At 44.5% G+C, this 26,659-nt stretch overlaps 1 long non-coding RNA gene across 2 annotated transcripts in view; it reads right to left on the bottom strand.

The window, feature by feature from the left end:
• Window positions 1-11,941, bottom strand: part of LOC135911933 (uncharacterized) — a 469,826-nt gene extending 457,885 nt beyond the window's left edge. The window contains exon 1 of one of the 2 annotated variants that reach the window (XR_010567517.2): window positions 11,828-11,941. This is a non-coding gene — a long non-coding RNA (uncharacterized lncRNA). Of the gene's footprint in view, window positions 1-10,053; window positions 10,132-11,827 lie in introns of those variants that run through there. The other variant, XR_010567518.2, reaches the window with a different exon arrangement.
• Window positions 11,942-26,659: the final 14,718 nt, after the last annotated feature.

The raw sequence follows: 26,659 nt of genomic DNA, 5'->3' as shown, positions 1-26,659 counted from the left end.
TATCTGCCTCTGAGGCCACTTGGTATGTGTCACCGGGTGTACGTTTTCATTCCTTCTTGTGTTTTACCATGACAAGCAATTTATTTTACTCCTTTATGATGTACACACTATAGCTTATGAGCTCTACAATACAATTCGCTACACAGAGGTTGCATTACTAATACCACCATTCTCTACAAATGATATGGGCTTTGCAATATGTTCCCGCCAGCTACAGTGAAACTGCCAAATGAGAAGGAGGAGGAGGAGGAGGAGGAGGGTATTTTAATGAAGAGGAAGGAGGAGAGTTCGGCCTGGAGAGCGTGTCTTTAGCCTGCTACTCTTCACTGGGGAAAGGGTAAGTGGGAAATACAGCGAAAGGTAGGCGGCGGGTGATTATGTTATGGTACAAAAAACACTTTTAACATTCCTTGGCAAGGGGACTTATCAAGAATGACGATATTATCTGCGCTAGCTGCGCCGGTGACAATGCCTTGGTGAATCGAAAATTCACCGCACAATTAATGATGCCCAACAACGAGGAAATTTCCCTTTACATTTTCCTTAATTTCTTTTCCGAGAGGCTTTCGCCGGTTTTATTATGTTCTGCACATCGCTCGCAGGGTATCCGGACCACATTCTCTTTGTTGTCGGGTTGAACACGTATGCACGTTTTTGCATTCTCCCTGTCCTGAGACGGGTGCAGAACGACATCTCCTAATTGACTGTGGAACGAGTGGATCAGAAGTGAGATTGCCGGAGGCCCTGGTAATTCCGGTAAGATGAACGAGAAGCCCGAAATTCGCACGGTTGGCGAGACTGCCTTCTTATTCGGTGGAGAACCCTCTAAGCGAATTCGTTCTGTTCAAGCCGTGACTCTTTTTTTTTATTAAACTTCGCAAAACTACTCGATTGGGCAGAAAACTTCGAACTCCTCAAACCCCGTTTCCATACAAAACGCCTCCAGCTATTACGCTCAGCAGAAATTGAAAAGTGAATATATAGAGTGGCTGGCGAGCGAGCATGCGTTTTGACCATGATTGTAAACTGGGGCGAAAAAAGAAATACACATAAAAATGACAGGATGGCTCTATGGCTTATTTAATGTCGGGTAAATTAATTTTCCAGACAACGCAAAAAAAAATACCCAGCACGCTTCTAATATCATTAGAAGCCAAACAGACAAGGAAGCCAACGAAAGGAACGGTTTTATAAAAACAAAAATTGTGGGCTCCTCTGTTTTCTCTGTTCTCGTTCATTGCTTCTAATCCGTCATCTAAGACAATTTAGTGAAGTCAAGTTGAATAATGGCTTTACAAAAAACGATGTAGCGATCACATTTTTCCGGCCAGTTTTGTCTAGCCAGTGATTCTTGTGGCGGCCGCTAGCATCGCACAACGTGTGCCCGCCATATTTTGGCTGTAGGCTTGGCAAGCTTCATGGTCGTCATTGCTCTCTGCAGTTTCTAACATGGCTGATTCATGCCGTTAATGCTGTGACAACCGCTTAATGTTGACAGGGCACTTTGAGCTTGATTGTAGGTTCTAAATATTCAGTTTCCTCACGGTGGGCAGCGCAACCCGCACGAAAGACAAAGGAAAGTACATGGATCGTGTACTTCCTTTTGTCTTTTGTCCGGGTTGCGCAGCCCACCCCTAGGAACCTGTTCAAACACCAACTAGCCCAGCTTGCCATGTTAATCCAGTGAACATTCGTTACCTTTCATCTGGTTACGTGCGATACGTATTTCCTAAAGGGTGGGATGGCTACGCTCCTACCTCAACGACTAGAAACCTTGAGCAGTGGCGATACATCGACTCACACGTCCAAACCTTATGCGATGATTCGAGCATGAAGATTTTAATTGTGCTAATATGGCACTTTGACTAAAACGTCATGCCGTACTTCATAAATGATGATCAGTGATCCTAATAAGCAGTCTGCGGTGTGAGATTATTCAATGTGCGCATTTTGTCTTATGGCATTGTTCGCATTTCAGCAATTTTTATTTCCCCACAATCTTGTCAGAGTAATAGGCTTGACATCAGCTACATTATCCGATTAACCTTATCAATTGAAAACATTTAAAAACATAAATCAAGGCTGGCCTGCCTGAGTTATTGAACATTGTTTTATCCAGGCTTATTGTTACACCAGTAGAATTGGGAAAAAAATAGAAAAATCAATAAAAACGATAGCTTCAGTGGCGAGTGCTACAACTTGCTTGTAAATACACTAACAAGCCACGGAGCATTCTTCACTTTCCTAATGGACGCCAACAGACGTGTCTTTTCCAGCCATTAACATCACAACCATGTGAATGAAGTGTTGTAAGCATAAACAGAACCGCCAAGTGTACGAAATCTGGCAGCGAAGGATCATTTTCTCATTTATCTAAAAAAGATGCAACATATAGCGATATTTATTTGAGAATTTGTTGAAGTGACAACAATAATGAAAATCAGTGCAACAATACAACATTGATGTGAGTTGTACAAAGGAAAATGTAGGAAACACAAAAGACCACAGAACCGTCGATATCGATACACGCCAAGGTTGACGTTGCCATAAAATACGTACTTGGCTTTACTTTGCTGCGATATTACAGTTTTAGTTGCACGTACGTAGAGGCTTTGCGTACGTAGAGCTTCTACGGTCAGCAGTGCGCATGCGTAAAACGCAGCGGCCGCGCGCTGGTATCACGGACGTACGTGAGATTCATTTCTTTGCGTGCGTTTCTTGCGCACGTAGACAGCTTCGTGCGGGAGTTCCGCAAGATCACGAACAAGCGATAGCGGGCCGCGCGTGCGCAGACGGCTCGCATCGAAACACGGCGGCAGGATTGAATTGGCTACCGCCGTGTTCACATTTCCCGATAGATGGAGCTACGGGGTCCCTTTTGGTGTGCGTCGCGTACGTGTAGCTAAAAGCGTTTCAGATGGCGTGCACGTAAGGTACGTAGGCTTTTCACGTTTGCGTACGGGAAGCCTCTACGCACATGTAACTAAAGCTGTCTATTTTACCATCTGCACGTCACGAGGCTACGAACGTATGTGTCGACACGCATGAATATGTAATAAAGAAAGAACGTACACCGCAAGACCAAGCCAGCTTGCTGGTCTCACACTAAACAGATAATGCCAAAACTATTCTGACCGGCCGCTCAAACGTTCCGAATCCTAGGTAGATACCCATTACGGAAATATTTGATGCCGACTGGATTGTATTCTGTCAGGCGACTGCAGCATGGTGATATCCACTTCTTCGTTATTGTCAGCCCCTATAAGCATTGGAAATGTTGCGCGCGCTGTGCTTCAACCTGTATGGCGCGTGTTTATTTTCCTTCATTCCCATCCTTTTGCGCAAGAAAGTTCAGCTACATGTGAGCCACGAAGTCTACGATAAAAAAAAAATATGATTTTGCCATAAAATTTTGATATTAATACTTGTCCTTTGTGCGAACCTACCTAGTTCTCTTCAAAGAGAACGCGCTCTGCTATGCTACATAAAGGGGTTTTAGAATGTTGACGATAAGTCACCGACATGACGTGCCAGGAACCTCAGCGCAGCAAAGGAGCGCGGTTTACGTTCAAAAGACTTGAAGTAGGCTCTCCCTATGCCTTCGTTCTTACCGATGATAATCTCGTAAACATCCCTTACGAAGGCCCGATGAGGCACAGAAAGCAGGGGAGAAAAATTGCCGAGCCTAACAGACAACGAAGAAAACAGGCGAACTCATTGTTCGGGACTTTGTGCCAGTGACAGCCGACGTCCACGCCGCCGACGTTCAACGAACAACTTGGAGGGGAAGTACTGTTGCGTTCTTGGAATATCTTTTATGTGGACCATGGAAAAGGTCATCACATTGCCTCCGGCGGCATCCTTTGTTGCAGTCAAATATATTCGAGTGACATTTGCGATGTGAGTGTTTGTTTGGGCGCGCACAAGTTGGGATGCACATCACTCCTGAGACGTCATCAGACACTGCTTTAGGGTACGTTTTCGGTAATAAGACACGTCAGATAGGTATGGCGGCCAGATTCCTCAATAAATCAGTGCGGTTTCTCGCTTTTACGAAAGAAATTATAATTTTGCTATTGCTGCAACCCTTCTCAAGAAACTGCTTTCACTGAATTTCAATGCGTATTATGATGTAATATGCTCAATTCTGTTTCAACCACGTGCTAGATTACCAAAAAAAAGTTCATTTTCAAGCAGTGAAGTGTTTTCTCAATGGAACATTCCAGTGAAACTTAAACTGAGCATTTTTGGTATCCATCAAAACTCCGAACCCAAATGAATGCCGAAATGTCACGAAGGTGCTCACATTTATGGCAAATTCTTTGGTTGGCCTTGCTTATCTTTAGTTAAACTTGAGCTCTTAGTAATGAAGGCAGATGACAGTATCGGAAAAATTCTCAGCTAAACATCACTTCATCATGAATTGCAGTTGGCTCATTTTGATTTTCTTTTTCAGTGGAATGCAGGGGCTTTTTTTGTAGAACGAAGCTATTAAATGTTGTTCATGTGACTAGTTCAACAGCGGCCAGTCTAAGAGTACAAGCTGTATATAACTGCATCTCTTCTACAATAGCATCATAGATTTGATCAAAGCTGATTAGTCAAAGGTATAACGAATAAGCTGTGCTATAGGTTCTCACAGCCGTCTTTCATTTTATGTGGCACACACAGTTAAATATGTATCCACAATGTGCTAAACCAAAGGCATCGTGAATGTTGCGTTGCATGACTTCAAAGGTGCGAAAGCAGCGCAATATTTCATCACCGTAAAATATGAAATATTCATATTTAAGTAGTAAGATCGACAAAAATGCATTTCAGTACGGCAAATCTCAGCCTGGAGTGCTGGCTTCTTATTTCCAGCATTGCCATTGAGCTCACGTACGCCACCAAGAAGAATGTTTTATACCCTGCTGACGTTTAGAGACACTGTAGAAATTTAGGCTTAGTAAATACGTTATGCGTCATATTCTCACGGAAAGCAACCCTTCTTGGGCCAAAATCAGGCGCTGCAAAGGCCGGAAATATTCAACGCTGCAATGCTCGATAATTTTCTTAGTTTTTATCATAATGCACACCTAGCGATACTGTAGTCAGCTTGCGTATAGATTAGAAAGCCGCACTTAGAACCATCCCAGCTTTCTTCTTACAGACCGACAGTCTGATGGAATGTGAACAAAACTTCTTGCCTTTTTTGCATTCCTTTTGAAGGTCTACCATGCCAAGTCTCGAATAGTGTGCCATGTCTCGAGTGCATGTCTCGAATAGGCGACTCCTGCTAATTGCCGTAGAGGCAAATGGAGCCATCATAATTTCTTGGCACGAGCTAGCTACGCATCTATGATGTCCTAACCTATAAAAAAGAAGATTGCATTACTGGCAGGCATGGGAAGCTGATCACCGCCGGCAATGTTACCTTTCCATGGAGTTCCGAAAAGCTTCCACGTGCAATACTATAGAACTCGAGTGATAATGTTCAGTGATCACGCCATACAGGACTTACGCCTTAGTTCTGTGTTGTCGTTAAGGTGCGATCACTAATATTCGCATTCGAATCATATTCAGCTTCGTATTCAGATTCAGATTCGTATTGTAAGCCAAAGCCTTACTGAGCTCTGTGGAAATATAACTGTTACAGTGATGCGCAGCGATAACAGACACTGCCATAGTGCACAGCACAGCGCAAAGCACATAGTGCAAGCTGAAAGGCAATGTTGAGCGTAGTCGAAGTAGTGTAGACATGACAAAAAATATCGGAGTGCTCCCTACAATCCCAGGACAAGATACATGTTAAACTGCACGAATACATGTCGCGGCACTCCAAATAGCTTACGACTGCTTACGAATTCCAAAGCTTAGGTGACTTTTTCTTAACGTAGCGGCTCCACTGCCATGGGCAACTTATGAGGACTCGTTGCTGTGGAAACAAGGAAGTAGCCTTGCGCGTAGCTCTTACAATAATATTGGCTCTTAGACGCGGAAAAAAGGGAAGTCACTCCTTGCTTATTCGTTTACAATCAGGCAGATGTACAATGAATGCGAGCCAACATTGGTCTGAAGTACTGGAGAGTTCATAGGCTCCGGCTCTCGCCTTTTACTCATTTTGCTCATCGTCTTCAATTTCCATCTCCCGTATTCCTTTTGTTCTCCATGGAGCGGTCATTGCATCTTTCCACAGCTTTTACTTTTACCCTTCTCATCCTCTTATTTTAACGAGTGCAAACAAAGGTCTTTCTCTTCCAGCGACCAAACAACATTACGGGGATACAGAAGCAGACACCTTGGATAAGTTGAGATGAAAGTGACCGTCGAAGCGGCACTTCCCGTAACGATCCAAGCCTTATTAGTTTTCACAATGAAAGGCACCACTACCATAACGAAGGCAACGACGTGGAATGAAATCTATTGAGTAACATCATTATTACTACGCCAAAATTACATGTTTTTGATTCGCAGAACAATTTGATAACTCCTAAAGCGGGACGCCATTGGGGCCAGCCTTCTCGCTGCCTTAATCGCAAACGCAGAGCGCTCGCACAAGTGTGCGTTCGTCTTGCATCCCCGCTGCTTTTGTGCAGTTAAATGACAGGATTACTGCCTTATGTATGGCCAAGGGAGCAGACAAGACGCACAAGCATTCCATGGCTTTACTGCGAACAGCGTTTGTCAACTAAAGAAGTGAGAACGGCACTTAACCATCAAGTATTTTCTGACGCTTTCATACCGGCACCTAACGCGAAAAAAGCTACGTTATAGGCCTGTGAGCACGTATGTCCTGTTGACATATGCCTTGAACAATTTGCGTTTTGAGCTGATCGTTCTAACCACCGCACTCGTGTACACTAGTCTCAATTCCTGCTATTGCGCCAGCTTAAATGTGCAATACTGGGGTTTAGCGAAAATGGTGTATGGCATGCCACCGAAGTTATTACTGAATACAGGAGAAATACATCGGATATAATGTAGATTTGAAAGACAGCTCGACAAATGAGCCAAAAAGGAAAAGACGTGTAACGTGGAAATATATACTCTGAAACTGCCGTAGGTGATTATACAAGGATTCCTTTCGGTTTATTTTATTCCAATCCATATCATCAAACCTTCAAGCACGGCGAATGGTAATGATAGCGTATGCGCAGCGCATCTTGCTGAACCGACAGAGCGCGAAATGAAAAGAAAGGGAATCTTGAAATAGAATTGCTACTTTATTCCGTATGCAAGAGCACTGAGGGCTCCGCACATTAGCCCTAAAATTATCTGAAAAGCTTCCAAGAGTGCAGCAGTGTTCTATGCAAGGTCCCGTGCGAGTCGCTGAATGTATCAAACATTCGACTATATATTTGCTTTAGAGAAAAAAAATCCTATTCAGTACGCAAAACATGGGAGGAAGAAATATGTAGACAAGACAGAGCGCATCTCCTGTCGTGTGTGCGCTCGTGTGTCGCTCGTGTGTCGTGTGTTGTCGCCTCCTTCCTTGCTTCCATGATGAGTGCACTGAAATGGATTTTTTCTTGCATAAAGAATGTTTCACCAACCAGCCCAAGTATCATCCTTTTGAAGATTTCGACGTTTCATAGCTGCTTATTGATTAAATAGTGTCGCAGATTCATGTGAATGAGGGGTCACTTCTATATATGTGACGTATGTAGGCCGCAACCTTCCAAGAAAAGAGAACATCGTAACTTTGCGTTGTTTCTTCGCTATTCTTTCCGCTCTATTTTCCAAAGGAGTCTGAAAATTATGTTCCTCACATGAGAGTCTTACCACTAATGCTTCCGAGTTCTGGAGCATTTCAGAGAACTCTTGTGGACCTCACAACATGTTCCTATAATAGCTGACGCTTCGACGCTATGAAGCGTCTTTGTTACTTCTTCATCGCTCCTGTGAAGCAAAGAACATATTCCGTAATATGCATGCTTTAATAACTGATTGCTTTGAATAGTAGCGAAATTGCGTCTTTGCACTAGTATGTCCGCGGAGCCGACAGAGACACTCACAAGACGAAAAGAGACAACGCGTAAAACTAATTTATTTTGAGATGGTGTCACACAATTCAGTTTTATTATCCTAACAACTCAATAACACCCAGTCAGTCGTAATACTCAAGTAGCTATCTCTTAGGCGTTCTTACCTTCAGCACACGGCATATAATATTGAATGGAAATTGAGAAGACCAGCATTCGGGAATGGTAATGTATCTAACAATTGCTCGAGAAATCATGCAGGAATAAAAAAGGTTGGTCTAGCCGCAATGTTCAAGTATCAATCGATTTAGAACTCTCGGCTTATATGACTTCAAGGCATCGCTTCTCAAATAAGGACCCCTGTACCGTAGCAACATCAAAACTACTTTCTATTGCAAGGTTTCGTAATAGATGAATTCTAGCACTTCTGGCGCCGCACAAAGGAAATCTCTTTTTAGGATGAATCTATTTAGCCAGCTTAAGATAACGTATAAATTATTCTTCAAACAACAGAAGCACTAGTTCCCTGTAGCAAAATTTGCAGCACTAAGACATTGCTGCCTCCAGGTAATCCTTCGAAGTGTTGCTAAAGGAATCGGCGTAAGTCACTGGGACGCCTTAGGACGCTGTCGCTGACAGATAACAAACAGACTGGCGGGAAAAGCATTGCTCACGTATAAACCGGGTCGTCGCCCGGCACTCGTTAAGTGCGGCACGACGCCAAGGTGCGACCAAATGGAACGTTAATGGTACGGCACCGAGATAACGACGGCAACGCACAGCCGTAACAAGGATACAGGCTCCAATTCATATGGTGTACGAAAAGCAAAAGATGAAAGCAGGGAAACTTGCAGGCAACAGCTGGGTCACTGTACGAGCCTCAGGATCTAGCGGTTTCGAAAGGTAGTATTGTGTTTCAGCCAGATGTCGCCTGGCAAAAGAAAGACGCTTTAGTGGTAAGCACTGCTGTGATGTTTGATTCTTAGATTTGCTTCTGGTTATGCGTTTTTTTTTTCGCGACTTTCTGTTGCAGCGATGCATGCTGGCAGCTGAAGTTGTAGACTGAAACTGCCACAGGACTCACTAAAGTCCATCGAGTTGCCCACTATTATTATTGCAACATCGTGTGTCCACTGTTTTCTCTGTTGGGAAATTTCATACCAGGTTACAAAACCAGTTGTTTTTCGAATGGGCTAGTTTAATACTTTACAATAGAAGTAACTCGAAAGTAAAAGTGAAACTTTCTGTGCTGAATAGCTGGCAGTGTATACTGTCAAATAAATCGGATGGGTGCTGTCCGGCTATGGGAGACATGGTAGCCATCTATTACCGCTTTGTAAGACAGCTGTACAGGCACTTGCGATACTTAGAATGATAAGGTGTGTCCCAATGTACCAAGAATTTTTACACGTAGCGCGTTCAACGGGCGAACATTGCACGGCGCGTACGAAGTGTGACCTAACGTGTAGCGTTTTTTTTTTCATTTTAGTACGATAAGTTACAAATTAATAGACTTAGTTGTTCTTCTGTCGTTCCCTGTCTTCATTCCTTCCCATCTTTGTTGTGAGTATATTTTCATACGTCAATACATACCCTGGTAAAAGCTCGCACATTGCCGTGTCTCTCAGTCTATGTTTCTCGCACTGTTTTCCACTACAAGATGCAATAGCAACTAACTCAATGTCGCACTTTCTCGCAGTACGTTTTCTGTCGTTATCGTACTGCGATACGTACTGTCACCGTAAGGACTACTCGTGGCGCGTATTTAATTCTACCGAGCATTAGAAAAGTCTTAAGAATCATTTCGGATATCGTACAGCGCCGCATACGTAGTAATTGAAGCTGCTGTCAAAGAGGTTCATTGAAGAGCGACACGAACCTACAGGCATGTACATAGTGGCTAAACTGTCGCAGTCAAAAATTCATTGAAGAGCAACACAGGCCGAGTGGTACATGCCCAGTGCTCCTAGTCGGCGTCAAAGGGGCTCACAGAACAGCGGTACCCTACCCAGTGTTACACCCCACAGAAACATATCGGCATGAAAGAAATTCGTCGAAGCGCACCACAGAGGAACAAAGTACTACATACCAGTGACCCAAGTTCGTCGGACGGTTGGTCAGGCGGAAACATTGCGGCAGCGCCGCTCCAGCCACTGGCGGGTGGCAGATATCCAAGTGGAAATAAATCACAAACAAAACAGTGCCTCCGTGACGTCACTGAAGAGATCAGAGGGAGAGGGCCCGCCACCGGGAAGAGGAGGCTTGCCGCGAAGCCCTACCTCCGACTTCGCATGCGAGCGGGATGTGTTCGTGCTCTCTTGCAGGTTCGCTGGCCGCGCGGCGACATTGACCAAATCACGAAGCACAACCCGCTGTAGTGTGCCGCGTTTACGAGGCGCTTTGTTTCTGCCGCATTTACCATTAGAAGCTTCTGTTCATTTCTTAAAGCACTGGGACAGCGCTCGTAGACACCAGTACCACGCAATTAAAATGAAAAATATTGGCGTAGCAAACCGTCGTTAACTACCGATATTCGCAGGTATTACAGTTCGTCATTTTGTGAAAGTAGTCGCTTTGAGATTTCTAACTTTTGGTAAGTTTACATCTGTAGTTGAACCAGTCCACTGATATAGTTGGGGGGCAGTATAATGAAAATAACTTCCTGGCACCATCAATCGTTAAATTTGTTCGCCTGTTGTGAAGTGGATCAGCTAATGTTGGCCGACTTCCCAATCAGCCAAAACTCAACAGAAGTTGAACGTTTTTGTTTTTATTCACACATTCCGTGCTGGAAAGAGACTGACCTCCACGCAGTGCGAAAGTGTCAATCTGCAGAAACAATTTTCATTCACACCTGAAGTATGTACATAATGAGCGAACACAGATTCCAGAAGATTCAAACCAATGCGAAAATTAACCATGACGGGCTGTTCACGCGGAACATGACTATCACGTATGTTATGACGGTGACACATATCGTGGCTCCCAGAAAGAAGGTAGAGTACAATACATGTATTTCATTGACGCTATGAGAAGTAAGGACCCACATAATTTTATACTGGCTACTAGCATCTTCATGAAGCCTATAATTGCTCTCATTATTTGAACTACATGTCGAATGATGGGGCATATTTTTATAGCGCTTACAAGGGCATATAATCTGCCTGTCATTATACTTTGTGTCATATTCATATATACCGAAAAGCACGGCGAGTATTAGCGCTGTTTTGACACAGCAGCAACGCAAGGAACCGACAATTCACACAAAAAAAAACACTTAATAGCACTTTTCATCGCAAGGAGGATTACCAGTTCGCACTTAATTAGTGTGAAATGCTCTATACTTGTATTACTGGTATTATTAAATACAAGTAACATTGCACCTCATCTATAGTACAGTTGCTCAAAACCTTGCACACACCAAAGCTCTGCCTGAAGCAAGGTAATGGAGTGTATGGTACGGTCTACCCTCCAAAATTCAGATAAAATAGAGAGCTTCAACCTTCTTCAGCATGATATTTTAGCAATGGTGCATCAAAACGCAATAAGTAATTACGTGCGTGCATCCTTTTGCCGTCATTGATCTTGAAATTCGGTAACACATCACGGCTTTCTTTTTTCATTACTTTAGCACTGGCCGTTTGTGTCGACGAAGTAAAGAGGGCACAAAATGTATAGCCCAAGAAACACGCACTCAATCATGACTCAATCCCTTCAGTACAAGAATTTCAAAAACAGCACGCAGATGGGTTGCCGTCATCTAACAACGCTACTAAGCCAGTTCACTGAGGCTTGCACTGAACTGGTTTACTCATGCACTATGAATACCTGCTCAGAAAATAAAGTGAAATACTTGTGCTTACCAGCTGTCATTAGGAAACGTGAAAAACATCGCAGAAGTGTAATTCCCGGTGCTAGAACAGCCCAGAGCCCATAGAGTCGCGCAACGCATGCGATGCCCCGTTTTAGCCATCTTCGTCTAATGCATGGTTGACCTACTTTCCTGCGTCTTCCGTTCATTGCACGCCTGATCAAGTTCCTCTGTCTTATCTTTCCCATCTTCATACTTGGGACTACAACCGAAGCAGATGACCAAGCGCTGTCCGACTTTTGATATCGCTGAGCGAGTGGCAAGGGTGAAGCGGAGGTAAGCTCGACGGACGTACGAGGAGAACCACTTCCCGCGCTTCGCCCGATTTAAAATTCGCATGAAGAAAAATGAGAACGTAAGTTACAATATCCGGAGACCGCTTGGGGCGCGCATGCTCCTTGAAAACGAAACAATCATTCGCCTTCCGGGGACTGGGTTGGTTTCGAACAGTGCTCTATCAGCACAGCAGCCCAGTTAACTACTCATTCGACCATGGACTATCTCTATGGCGGAAAATGGGTTACAAGCATAGATACTTCTCGTGGGTCCGCCCACGAAAAGTGGATGAAGTACCCATAGTATACTAACCGCATTAAAAGCATGATGTCAACAGAGATATATGATTATCAAGCGTTGGTGATCTCGATACTACCAGGAAAAGTTTTAATGCGATTAACATTCTTAGGTTTCTCCACGCGCTTCCCGGGACCTGTCCGCCTGTCCGTCCGTCTGTCCGTCACGTCTCCATTTTCACGGCACTTGCGTTACCGAATAGGTAGCCCGGATTATGTACCGCTGTTCAATTAAACTTTTCCATGTCATCTTGGAACACTGTGAATGTGCCACTTGACCAGTGCTACCTTTCGTTGAACTACTTTGACGCCAACTTGGGCAACTGGGAATGTGCCCCTGCGCTTGCGCCGCCCTACAGTGACAGATAAATATACTTTAAAGCTTTATGGTGTTCGGTACACTTATACACGTCCCACGCGCCGACTTCGCTGTGACACCGCTAGATGGCCCAGGTGTGCAGCGGGAAACGCTATAGAGAAGCCCGCTGCATACAGATTTCGGCGAGGGATATACGTTGTGTCAGTGGATTGCTTCGGTGCTAATGGCATTAACATTGATGGTCAATTTTTACAAAGATTTAGTTGATAGTGATTCCGATTTCTAATGCAAGGTTCACGGCTACTGGACTGGAGGCTTTTTATTGCAGTCTATAGCGTAATCGAATTTGCGTTGCTCTATGATGGTCCGGTTTTCGTGAATTTAATCATGTTTATTAAGAAAGTAACATGCAGACTCAACAAATGGTTTACATCATTCTATGGTTCGGCGTAGTCATGAAAGGTTTGCTTGCACATTGCCACGTATGAACCGTCAAATGGTCAGATATGTCTTATTCATGTGGTAATTTTTTAGGGCTATAGGGCTAATGTAATGCATACATCCAGTCATATGTGTTGAGGTTCGTTGCTGATACTGTTCTTGAAGTCGCACTGTCGAAGCACTGAGCTGTTGTAGCTTAGGCGTCGTCTTTTAAATATTTAGCAACTTGTGCCACTCCACGCGTCTTTGTGTTTTGAGGGCAAGCGATCTTCAGTTCGTTTGAACGTATGAGCTAACGATAGGACATTACCGACAAATTATCGTTTTGCTGACAAAAATTCACAGGAGCGGCGTACATATAATCTTCTGTGACATACGAAAAAATTAAAAAGTAATATTTCATTTATTAAATAACAGAACTACAAGTTCAGTAAATATACACATAGGCTTGCATGTATTTACTGTACAACTTAAACTAGCCGGTATTCACGAAACATAATTATCTGCGTACTGCATGTTTAGCACCGGTTTCGAGCAATAAGTAGTAGGAACATGCGGCAAAACACATTTGCACTAACGGCACGTCTACACCCCGCGAAAAAGGAAGCGGTGATGGCCAGAAAATGGGAAATTATTTGTTGAGTTGTGTTATTCAGTCACCCACCAGAGGGGGACAAATTCGAGGACGCTGGCTCACTTATACAGCTTGTGAAGTCCCTGCTTAACGGCCTGTGTCTATCCGAGATGTATAGAGTGTCTTCAGCAGAGTAGGATTTTTTTTCCACGCACGCTTAGGAGATAAGTACACTTCTCCCCCCCCCCCCCCAGACAGCTGACAGCGGCGAACCGAAGATGAACAAGCAGAGCACTCCGGTCGATGTGGATGCATAGCAGCGCACTCAAGTGTTAAGCGTTCGTGACCTTCACTCGAGGGATTGATTACTGGGGTCACCAATGCAGGGGGCGACTGCGCAACCAGTCTGACTCGGCAAACTATACCGCGAGCTGGCAGCGGCCGGACGCAAACAGACACGTAACCCTGCTTCAGCATGCGCGGGCACGCCTGGCGCGGGAGAAAATTAGATTCCGTGCAGCTGAAAATTGCAGCGTCTTGGGTGCCATGTTGCAAGAGAAGGCGGCGGAGGGCAGTCACGTGTTGTTGGGAAGAAGCATGTGCACCTGTATCTGGCGAGAACTTTCCGCGTCTCCTGCAAGCTATCGTACAAACCAAAGCGCACGTATATACTTGGTGTTTCTGAGAAGCTTTAAAGTAATTTCTAAACACCACCTATGGCAGATAGCACAGTTCTAGTACTCAAACCGATGGGCATTATTTGCACGAGAAATTGAAATACATAATTGACGAATATACAAAACGCTACTAATTAGGTGTTTTAGCTAATTACCTTATGGCACATATTGCAATTCGCAAATCGCACTTTCTCGAAATATGCACTTGAAAAGAGTTCTGTGAACGAGATCATCTTCCAGATGTGCGTCATCAAATGCACACTAAAAAGACACTGTCCTTGCACTTACTTTTGCAACAAAACACCGCTTTATGCATTAAAGTACTAAAGTAACGGGACCACCATTGTATTTCCTTGTAAAGTTCAGGACTTAATAACTCGAGGCTAGTTACATGCTGAGAAGTGGTTCCAGTGGAATCCTGCAATTTCCATGGCTACAATTTTTAAAATTGCAATATGTGTCATAAGGTAATTAGTGAAATATTGAATTAGTATTATTTTCTAATGTAGCCGGTTATGAATTTGTGTTTCTCGTACAAATAGTGTCCACTTGTTTGAGCGATAAAGATCAAGGATTAAAATTCTGCTATCTGGCGCACGTGATCTTCAAGTATTACTTAATGTCTTCACACGAACACCCGGTATGTGAGCCACCCGGGAGTAGACCGATGCCTGTCGTTTTGTAGCACAACAACAAAAAAAACAATGTGCTGTCACATAGGCAACCTTTCGCGAAAATAAATGCACTCGCACTACTGCTTGCCAATACGGCTCTGCACGATTTCGGGCGAAATCTGTACACAATGCTTGGCAGCTAAATTTGAGGCGTAGAAAACATGTCCTTCCCCCTTCGTCTAGTTTTGAAATTTAACGGAGCAATGGTGCTGGCGATAATGAAAAGCGAGATGCAAAGCGGAGATTCCTGCCAAAGATGTTGCATGCACTCAGTGTCAGGACATCAAATGTTGAGGAATAAGTAAAGACAAGTTGAAGCGTGAGATTTTAGAAGTCATGACAATTGAAGAAGCGGCAAACCTTGCATCAGTACACCAACAATACTACTAACACAAAAAGAAAAGGGCCACTTGCACAAATTAAAGACGCTATTTCAGCCTAAGGATTGGGATAATCCGCGTCTCACACACACACACACACACACACACACACAAGAAAAAGTGGCATTGCAGTCTTGCGCTATAAAAAGTGTAGGAAATAAATATTAAACATTGAGTTGATAGACGTGCATGTATCGTCATCTCTTCCTGTCCGCGTCAGAAAGTTCTACTGGAAAGCAATTGTGCTATGTGGAACCAATGAGCTCAGGCAAGCACTATTGTGAATTTCCTTTTTAGTTCTCCAAACACTGGAATCTGTGCGCTAAGTTCTGTAGTCGCTTATAAACCATCTAAGCGATATTACGGTAGATAGCCTTCATGTAGCACTTTAGCTTGGGTTACTGGCAGCATCTTAGCCGATTCGTTATTCTTTACTAGTAGGAAAAGCATTCTTAGAATGCAGGCCTGAACATGTCATGCCACCTGTAGGCTTCCTCGCGTTCTACGCCCCCGAAAGATTGAGCGGGAAGAATGAACGAAAGCCTGGGTCTGTTTTTCGTTTTCTTTTTCTTCTTTCTTTTTGCCGGTGACAGAAGAAACAGAGCCTCATTTCTATTTATTTTTCATTTTTAAAATATGAAGTTATCTACAAACTTCCCTTCATCTTTAATCAGTAATTTAGTTTAAGGAAAGCAATCATTTCTGCTAGGCTTTATTGAACCTTTGTTTATCGAAGTTGGTAGCAAACATCAAGCTTCTTTGTACCGCTTATTCAATTCGCTAACACGAGGCGTTAATGGCCTGTTTTATGCTCCTGTGAAGACGTACTGTGAGTAACGCATGCCGTTTAATGTGCGTTCCACAGCGACCACAACTGCCTCGGGTGATACGTATCCAGTTAGAGTATGTACTCTATATTGACACGTGTACTTATCTTCATCGGGCGACCAGGTTTCGCCACCTAACAAATGTTATCGCACAGCGCGGGACGCGCCTGCATGTATCCGAAGTCTCTGGAAAGTTATCGATGCTTCTATCCGCTGTCTGTTGTCTCCGAACCTTGTATTATCTGATTTCATCGCTTGACACGAATGGTGTAGAACTTTGTAGAAGGCATGCGGGTCCCAACGTTTAGTCTGGAACATTCGATGACTGCTGTATAAAAGCCGACGCGCTTGACCCGCTGATCAGATTTACGACGATCGCCGACTGTGTTCGCCGCTCTCGTGCTTTAAGTGTAGCCTGTTTTGTGGGCACAGGTTCGCCCAATAAAAGCTAGTTTTTGCCTTTCACAGTATTGCTACTGTGGTCTTTGACGTCACGACCACGTGACAATATTTACAACACGCAAAAGTTGCAGAGAGCAGCAAGGTAGGAGCTTGAGAATAAACTCTTACTAGGTAAGCAATGCGAATGTGGTGTGTGAAGAGGCACACATTTGGGAAGCCTGAATCTCAGCAGATCGCTGCACAACCACTTTATCATTGGTATGATCGACCCCACATGTGTGAGAAACATTCAGGCCTGCTTTCCCCCGACGGTATGATTTCCTTTGTTGATTTCCTTCGTCCCAGAAGAGGCTGTTAGGATCAGCCTGGACTTCGACCTCATCAGTGTGGGAAAGATTCAAGCGGGTGTTCCCATGTCAACATAAATGCCCTCTTCTCCGAAAAGTCGTCACCCGTCTACGCCCTGAGCAGACACAAAGGGGAGAACCCAAAGGAGGAGACACGAAGGGGAAGAGCTCGCCGATTTCCCAACCTGACAAAGGCACTGACATTTCCACAAGTTTCCCAAGTTTTCCAAAAAGACATCGACGACCACAAGACCGCGAGTGGTTGTTTAAGGCCGTCCTGGACCCCGTGTTAAGGAGGATAGCTCGAGACTCGGACAGAGTTTCAACCATGCACCAATGAAGTGAATACATTCTCTTCTACTTTTTTTTTCAACATCATGATGCCCGCCTTCGTCGTCGTTTCCTGATACTTGCTGGGAAGACCCACCTCACCCGGTAGAGATCGTATAAAAATGTGTGGGAGAGGTAGTGCAATCTTTTCATACCATGCTGATACTGGGGCAAAACATACGCATTCCACCGAAGAGGGCTCCTGCCATCTCAAAATATTTCTCTGTCTCTTTGTGTGTGCATGTGCATGCGACTAGCAACTTGCGAGAAAATAAAGAGTGCAGATCAAAATGTGGCCGGACAGTACCGGAAGGGGCACTGAAACAATTTTCTTGAAACCTGACAAACATGCAGAAACGAGCGTGATATGTTTCATTGAATATATTTCAGAAAATGAGAAATATATTATATAAACTGCTATATACTGAGCATTGCCGTTACTTTTTTAATTGCTCGTGAACTGGCGATTTATCTCAAGTAGGACAGCACCGATAGGCACATGTAAAATCTTCTCAATGGCACATAGCCACTCTGGGAATCGGCCCAATATTGGGAAGCCGAATAATGGAATCCACTATATAAAATGCAAGAGGAATTTTTCACCAGTTGAGAATAGCCGGGTTGGACAATTGAATTTGACGTGTAAAAGAACTAGAAATGGTGATAAATATGTAATGAAAATGAAGGACGCAATCAAAATAAATAATCAAAGAGCGAAACTAAATTTGGTGAAATGATTGGCATATATAGATTAGAAGCTTGCATAAAAGTCCAGGTATAGTTCGAATGGTAAAAGGTGATATCTAAAATCTCATTTGTAAAAGCTGGGAAATGGCAGTGCGATGGCTTGCCTATCGCTCCTTTGTTTTGTTTCTGTTTTCCTCTGTTTATGTTTTCTGTTTTCTCCCCGCAGTGAGTCTCCTGTGAATCGACTGGTGACCACCAGATCTTAACCATGGTAACTCGCGGTCAACAAAACGTACCTCATTGTATTTACTCGCGACACGCTGAGAAACACAATAAGCGAGGTCCAGGGCTGAGGTCGGCGACACCATACCCACTTTTTCTGCCACTAATGTGCTTTTTTTTTCTTTTCCTCTCAAGATACCTCTTCGAGGTTGGCGTCTGAAGGAGTTGCTTGAGAGCAACAAAGGACTAGTGGCAGAACGGATAGGACAGGTTAGAAACCGCCGCCCTTCTCCATTTGCTAGAACAAACCAAACAGTGCGCATTCGTGCGCGAGCTTTTTTGCGAGTAATATGCGTGATCATTAACATCATATAAATGGCTAGGGATCCCACTGACTGGGGTCCCAAACACTATGGTATCGCGGGCTGAAATGCTATCGCTGATGGTCCTGACGCTGTGCTTTCTCCTCTATTGTATTTTGCGAGTACAAGGAGTATCGGTTTGCGGTAATTATATGCTCCCCAAAAGAAGTGACTGAGCTCGCGGCGCTGCTACGACGCAGCCTCGTTCATGCTCTTGACATACGACACCGACCTGGTTCGAACAAAATGCGTCCTCGTTTACGCTCCAGCAATGCGAGTCGAGAGATATTCTCGCCACTACATCATCATTACCAATGAGACATTTGAAGCAGCAGAATAATATTATATGTAATCAGTTGCCGTCTATGAATCCAACTATGATCAAGTCCCAAATGAGGATAAATGTATTGGGCGAACTTAAGCTAGGCGTTACTCGGATACCGGCTGAGAAGTTTCGCTTGTGCGACAAGAAATGTAAACGAAAGCAGCACATGCTGTCCTTCTGCGAAAGCGAACGCGTTGCTAACATCTCGTTTGCAGTGTCATTAATTCTTCCAATAGCGTGCACCAAAGCCGGCACTCTCGTACCGACAACGGTAATTTGGAGAGTGCAGATTGTATCACCACTGCCAGCTCGAACTCCACGCGTAGCACAGGGATACCAGTCTCTTGCAAGAGCTCCTTTCACTTAAGGTAACTCAACGCAGCGCAAGCTCTTCACTTTCGCAGCACCTCCTAGTCATTTTTCTCCTGGCACAAACGAGAATAGCGGATTACTAGGTATCCGCACATCCTCTTCGCTAATTACATGCACAGCTCCGACAGACCCGATTTCTCAGGCCTTAATGACTTTCCGGTGTCACATTTCGAGAATACTTAGTTCTGAGTGTTGTGCCGAGAAAAAAAGAAACGATTACTACATATCTCCGCAGAAATGGCTTTTCGCGTTGCAGGTTGGAAGCGCTTTGGAGCAAAGGGCATGCGTCGTCCATGTCTGGTTAGGCAAATCTGACTACACTACTGCCTACAATAAACCCGCACACTGCTTAATATCACTCGCCATTTATTGCCTTTCGCCGTACCAGCCTATATTCCGGAAGGTAGGACTCAGCCCATCAGTTCTGCATTTTAGTCCAACTTTTTGTTACCATTGCGACGCAGTGCTAATTACCCTCACAAAACAAGTTATATGGAACGCACTGTGCACCTGCATGCTGTTCACGTCTTGTCGCAAACGCATAAGCCAGTTTATTCATCAGCTGATTGGTGGGCTTTCTTAGCGATGGTTTCAGTGTCGAATGTTACACTCCCTGCTGATGTTTTTATTTGCGCAAGTCGTCCTACTCGTTTGTTGAAAGCCGATACGCTGGCTCCGGGTGCTGCTGAACACGAGATTGCGGTTTGAATTCCTCATCATGGCGGTGCCTTTCAAAGAGGGCAAAATGCAAAAGCGCTAGCATACCGCGTTTTCGGTGCACAATAGAGAAAGCTAGCCGGTCAAAATTAAACAACAGCCATTCACTCCGTCATACCTCATAACCTGTCCTCTGTGGAGTTGGGCAAGTTAAACCTTACAAAGTCTTTGTAATCAAAATGTTTCGTTCGCGACTATCATGCTACAAATGCTCTTTCCGTTATGCTGTCTGAGTGCACCAGGAATTCCAGGCGTCCCCGTAACGGACACTGGACCTACTAGACCATGTATATTCCTCGCTATTTCGCCATAGAATTGGAACTCGAAAGATGCCACTTTGGTGGTTCGATGGACGGCGACACGCATATCGAAGTTATCGAGAATTGTGAGAGCATGGCGCAGGTATCTATCGCCTCCTGCTATATGCTCAGTCGGGGCAGCGATTTTGCGTGAGAAAAAATCCAGAGACACTAAGAACATCCTAGTGGAATGCGAAGGGATCCACCCAGTGAGACCTGTAGGTAACACACACCTTGCAGAAGCGCTTGGATTTAATGTGGACGGAAGCATCAACTTGTCAGCAGTCGAGATAAACAAGAATCGTTTAGAATACGGGTGAAAAAAATCACGGAAGAGATTGATACGACCGCATTCGTTGCTGGCATAGGTAGCGGTACAAGGCAGACGGAGAAGTTTCGAAGAGAAAAAAATTACAGATGCACATAAATAATGCTAGAATTAAAAGCACATATTGCATACCTCAATAAATCAAGCAGGCTATGCGAGTATTCGTGACCGCCTTGTTTAAAAGGTGCCAATAAAGCACTGTCATCACCATCATCAACAACAACAACCTGATACACTCAGTTGGAGCAGTGAGAGCATTCTCAATTTCATCTGTGACGAGTGCTACGAGCCGTTCCGCAATGTTCAAGGACTTGCAGACGCGTTCGGTTGCGACCCTGAGTCCGATCACGCGCCACAGTAACCCAGCGGCTATGGCGTTGACAGCTAAGCTTTATGGAGGTGAAAAGCAAAAACGCTCAAGGGCAATTTAGTTACGCGGGCGCGGTAAAGAATCCCGGGTGGTCAAGCTATTCAGCAGTCCCTCACTACAGCGTGCCCCATAATCATATCGTGGTTATTGCACGTAAGAGGGAAAAATGATTATAACAGCGGAGCTGTTTCACACTATAGTCTCCGGCGAATCGCTGCGTGCGTAGACCGAGCTCGTAAACCGAGATGTCGTAGCCTCGATATCAAGCAAAAGCGTATCGCGGTTGTACTCTTCACTCTCAACCTGTACGTCGTCCGTAGATGGCGCTGTAATGAAGACTACCTACGATAAATGCTAACAAATAAAATAAAACTACAACGGCAAACTGAAAACAGCCAATGGGTGTGTCTATTTGGCTGGTGATGTCACGCACTGCATAGGCACGTTAAGTCAGTTGCGTTCCGGCCGTGTAATGGGTAGGTCACGTATTGTTTGAACAGAGGAACAACAGCGTGCCTACGAAGCACGACAGCGTGAGTAGAAGCGGGAATGGGCGCGAAGGCGGCGGTAGGCTGCTAGCGCCGAGTCTATACCATAACGACCATAAATCTACAGTCGCCTTAGTGAAAATAATAAAGACGGCAGAAAATGAAATACATGCACGTGGTATGTATCTTTATTTAAATCAATATAGTTTATCGCCATACATACATTACAGCTCCGCTGGTCATTCACCTTAACAGAGCGGAATGGCTCTGATATGATATTAAAATTTTGATAGCAGGATGCGCCCTGTAGAGAAGTTCGCGCTTTCATGGAAGTGCAATTCTGAGAAGGTTGTTGCCCTGTTTCGCCAGCTGATATCATTTAGGCCCCGGCTGATTTCGTCAGAATTTTATGTTTTCTTTTTAGGTACCGAATTCACTCCTTTCTTTTTACAAGTGTGCTAACAACATATCAAGGCGAAGCGTGAGTTAGCTTTTTCCAGTGGTATGGCAATCGTCATCGTTTCATCGCTGTATATATATATATATATATATATATATATATATATATATATATATATATATATATATATATATATATATATATATATATATGTATATATATATGTAATAAACGAGAAGAAAGGGGGTTAACCGAGGGACCCGATATTTATTAGTCATATAATGAGAAGCCACCAAACACTGACACCAAGTACAACACTGTTGTACTTGGTGTCAGTGTTTGTTGGCTTCTCATTATATGACTAATAAATATCGGGTCCCTCGGTTAACCCCCTTTCTTCTCGTTTATTACATAACGAGGGTCTCGAATCCGGCAACATTGATGCCTTCAGGTAGCATATGTGGGTTTATTGACCAGTTGCCTTCACCCGAAAAGATCACGTTCTCGTGACGCCTGCGGCAAAAAGACGTTCCACGTCCGCCGCCAAGGTCTGTGAGTGGGGGCGCTGGCTAACACTCCCAGGGTTCTACTAGTACACATAAATACCCAAGAAAGTGGATGGGGAAACGCCGCCGCGGTAGCTCAATTGGTAGAGCATCGCACGCGACATGCGAAGGTTGTGGGTTCGGTTCCCACCTGCGGCAAGTTGTTTTTTCATCCACTTTAATTTCCATTAATTTATCATTACTTTATTTCATTTATTAAGCACATGCAATGTCCCCTGTGTTGTACTTGGTGTCAGTGTTTGTTGGCTTCTCATTATATGACTAATATATATATATATATATATATATATATATATATATATATATATATATATATATATATATATATATATATTTAGCGACCAGATATAAGCCACTGGGTGTGCGCCCATTCTCGCCAATCGCTCAGGTTGGATATACCGCTGTTACATTGCGGGTTTGGGGTCAAACGCATTAGAAGGAAGCATTTTTCTTGCCTGTTTCCCTGGATTCCGCGTTCATCATCGTTTCCTTGTCTAAAACGTCAGGTGATCACAAAGAACAGATGCGTCTACGCGGGCTACAGGTGCATTTGCCGTGAGGTTTTAGTAGAGACTGCTTGTCACGGAGCGCAAGTTTAGTCTAACTGCGAATAAAAATGTCCCTTTTTCGTCTGAAAGGGAAACATACGCCCTTCGTATGATACATGAAGAGCTACCTCAAAGATGGAGCATATTCACCGACTCGAAGGCAGCCGTGCATTGTTTGCTATCCGCTCTACGTCGTGGACCACAAGACCAACTGGCGCTAGAAATAAGACAGTTATATCACCAACTAGCAGAGAAAGGACATTAAATCACTTTTCAACGACTCCCAGGCCACTGCGCCATCAAGGGCAACTAAAACGCCGATGAAGCTTCTAGGAGGGCTCACGAAGCTGCTGTGAAGGATCCCATCCCCCTATCAAGAACTGACGCAGCAGCAAAGCTTCACATACGAGCGCGTGATGTCACACGATTCATGTGGAACGCGCCGGCTTTCCCACATACTGGACTGCACAGCCTGGACCCATCCCCCGACTACGCATTCTATCTGGACTATCCCGAATCGAGACAATTGTTCTCTGCCAACTATGGCTAGGTGTGTCTTTCACGAATGCATTTGCTTGCTCCGTCGAAACGACTGACCGTGCTACCTGTGATAGCTGCGGCAGCGAGGAAATAATCGAACATGTCCCCTGTCATTCTCCTCGCTACAGCTCCCAGAGACAGTCGGTCGTGAGGGCGTTGGCACGCCTTGATGACCGACCGTTTTCTGCGATCCGACAAGAAATAGAGTTAAGAGCCGCCGATATCAAAGAGATCAAAGGCTAACTGCAACAAAATTTCACTTCGGCTAAATTCAAGATTCAAGATTCAAGATTCATTTATTTCTCCAAGAGAAAAAGGCCGGGGACAAAAAGCTGCCTTGAAGCAGCTTGACGGGGTCCGGGGCCCATTTACAAAATGGCAGCAGTGAAGAGAAAAAAAAAGTACAATTTGACATACATCATGAATCAAGGAACACAATGCAGAATTTCAATTAAGCTTAATGCAATACAAAATAAAAATTCAAGTATACAATGCACTGAGAAGTAACAAAAAGCATAATACAGCGTTATAGCAGAAACAAAGAGTAAAACGTAATTGCATTTCAACATTACGATATAATATATCAAGTTCAAACAATACATAGCAGCATTTCTTTTTATACAATGGAAAAAAAACACTATTAGCCTAATTTGGGTTTGAACCCACCACATGCTCAAAAAATTGCTGAACAATTGTTTTTCTGTTTAGATTCATATTTTCTGTGTACCATTTGTGTGTGTTTAGGGTGTTCGGAACCAGGAAATGCAACATTTGGGAGCCATACGTCGTGCGAAGTCGGGGTAGATGCCATTTCTCTTTGCATCTGGTGCTTGTATTAGTGTGCGTTTGTGTCACCGATGAGAGTTGGATTATGAACTTAGTCCGAGGCAAGCTGAAGTTATTCAAGGCGCGAAGAATGGTAAATGGCACCAGATGATGAATGGGCGATATTCCATGTTTAATAAACATAATAAAAATTGACTCTAAAGATCTAGCGTATAATCTCAGAGTAACCTTGGCAAAGCCACAAGGCTGGTAATTGCCTAATTTTGGTAATAAAAGATGTTAAATAGCGCCTATGCCGCCGACGCGTGCATCTGACGGCAAAGCAGTAGAGGCGATATTCTCGAGCGATCATTTCCAGTAGTGCATCGTCTTCAAGAGATTTCGGGTGTCTCTAGATCGGAGGTGTCGAAGTAGACCAACGAAATCCTTTCTCACACAGCGCCAGAAACGAGCACGAGCCGCATGCTGCATTTGTCGCGAAAGAGAACGCCACGCGGCGGCAATGGTGTAGATGCGGCGGCAATCCATGCAAGAATGTAATGCCGCCAGAGCGAAATGGGCGCAGTCCAGCCCGTCAGGCCGAGCCTTGTGTTTACCTGCGCACCGAAACACCGAGCGATCGAGCCCCACTAGCCCGGCCGTGCTGAGCTTCAGCTTCTCGTCCTTTACTACAGATGGCGGTAGTTGTCTGATCACTCGCCGAGTCGGATGCTTCCAGCGTGCCAGGCAGCGGCCGGTTAACTTGCAAACGCCATGCCTAGAAGGCGCTATAATGTTGAGCGGGATAAAACCCCTTAAACTTCGTAAAGTACTGCCACGCTTTGAAGAATGCCGTCTCCTCCTCGCGCGCTCTGGCCGAGGCAGACGCCGCGTCGCTATTGGCCTAATAGCATCACGTGGGCCCTCGCGCCGTGCATCAGCGCCATTTTTGCTCGAGAAGCGTCTACGGAACGGCGAGGAGCGCATGTTGGCGCCGTTGCTACCCTCGGGCAATGTAGGCGGCGGCACGGTCGAAGAGGGAGCGTGAAAGAGAGGAGAAACGAGGAGAAGTGAAGACGGAGGAGGAGAGTGTCACTACTTTACGAAGTTTAAGGGGTTTTAGAGCGGGACGAGTGGCCAGGGCGGCGCATGCCTTGCAGTGAGGCGCGCGACGACGAAAACTACTGTGGTGGCGCTGCGATCCAAGTGGTCAGGGCCGCATCCAGGTCGCCCCGTTGGGTACTGCTGGCGATACTTCTCGGAAACGTCATTCGTACTACTTAGCGCGCTGGTATATGGGTTCAGGCTGCTCAAACGGTATTTATAATTGCATATGACATGTATTTGTACCTCAGGAATAGACGCCGTTCTTTCTCTTCTTTATTTCATTTTTTTTGTACTGCTGCTCGTTGATTGCGCGTGCATTTCGGCCGCAGTGTCGGCTTTCATTCTACCATGTTATTTATTGTGCGGTTCGCTTTGGAGAACAAATATATTTTTTATGTGCGTATATTTCGTGTGTATATTTGCGTATATAGTTTTCCATCAGTATGTCTTGCGAAACGCAGACGGAAGAACATATCTAAACATCCTGCTTACCTCTTCAAACAAATAAAACATATCTGCCCCATCCGGCGCCCTGTAGTCAGATTTACGGGAAGTATACGGTTATAGAAAAAAAACTGCAATGCAACATTCCGTTCATGTTTCCGTCTTCCTCGCGTGACAGAATGCGGAGTAATTGGTGCGAGTTCCTTTATTGCGGTCGGACCTCGGGTGCCGAAAATAGTTTTTGGTAGCCATTATACAGGTAGCCTTGGGCCCCTAAGCCGTGTGAAACTTTTTTTTTCGACTCAGTGCGTTTTTTTTTTTTTATCTGGCGCAGAAGCTTAATCAGTGGCCACATAGTGGATGTAGCGTTGCGCTGCCAAACTCGAGTTCACGTGTTCAAACCAGGTTACTGAATTCGATGCGGATGAAATGGAAATAAATACATTCGTTGTTTCTGTTTAGCTGCCCTATAAAGAACCCCAGGTGGTGAGAACTGAACAGGGTGCCTCTAATAATATCGCCAGACGTGAAACGCCGGAATTGGTTGAATTTAAAAAAAAAGCGGTAGCTACGTCGTTCGTCTTTTTTCTAGGTGTATAAACGAAATAAATTATCAACGAAAGAAAAGTTAGACAGGCATAATACATTGCACGCGCCGGTATATTTAATCTCTACCTTAATTTTGAAGCTAGGATATGTAGCCGCCCCGGAAACATACCCAACTACCTAGGTATGTTTTCG

This window comes from Dermacentor albipictus, chromosome 9 (genome assembly GCF_038994185.2).
Source record: "Dermacentor albipictus isolate Rhodes 1998 colony chromosome 9, USDA_Dalb.pri_finalv2, whole genome shotgun sequence".
NCBI classification, from domain to species: domain Eukaryota; kingdom Metazoa; phylum Arthropoda; class Arachnida; order Ixodida; family Ixodidae; genus Dermacentor; species Dermacentor albipictus.
This window is presented reverse-complemented; position numbering and strand designations above follow the sequence as displayed.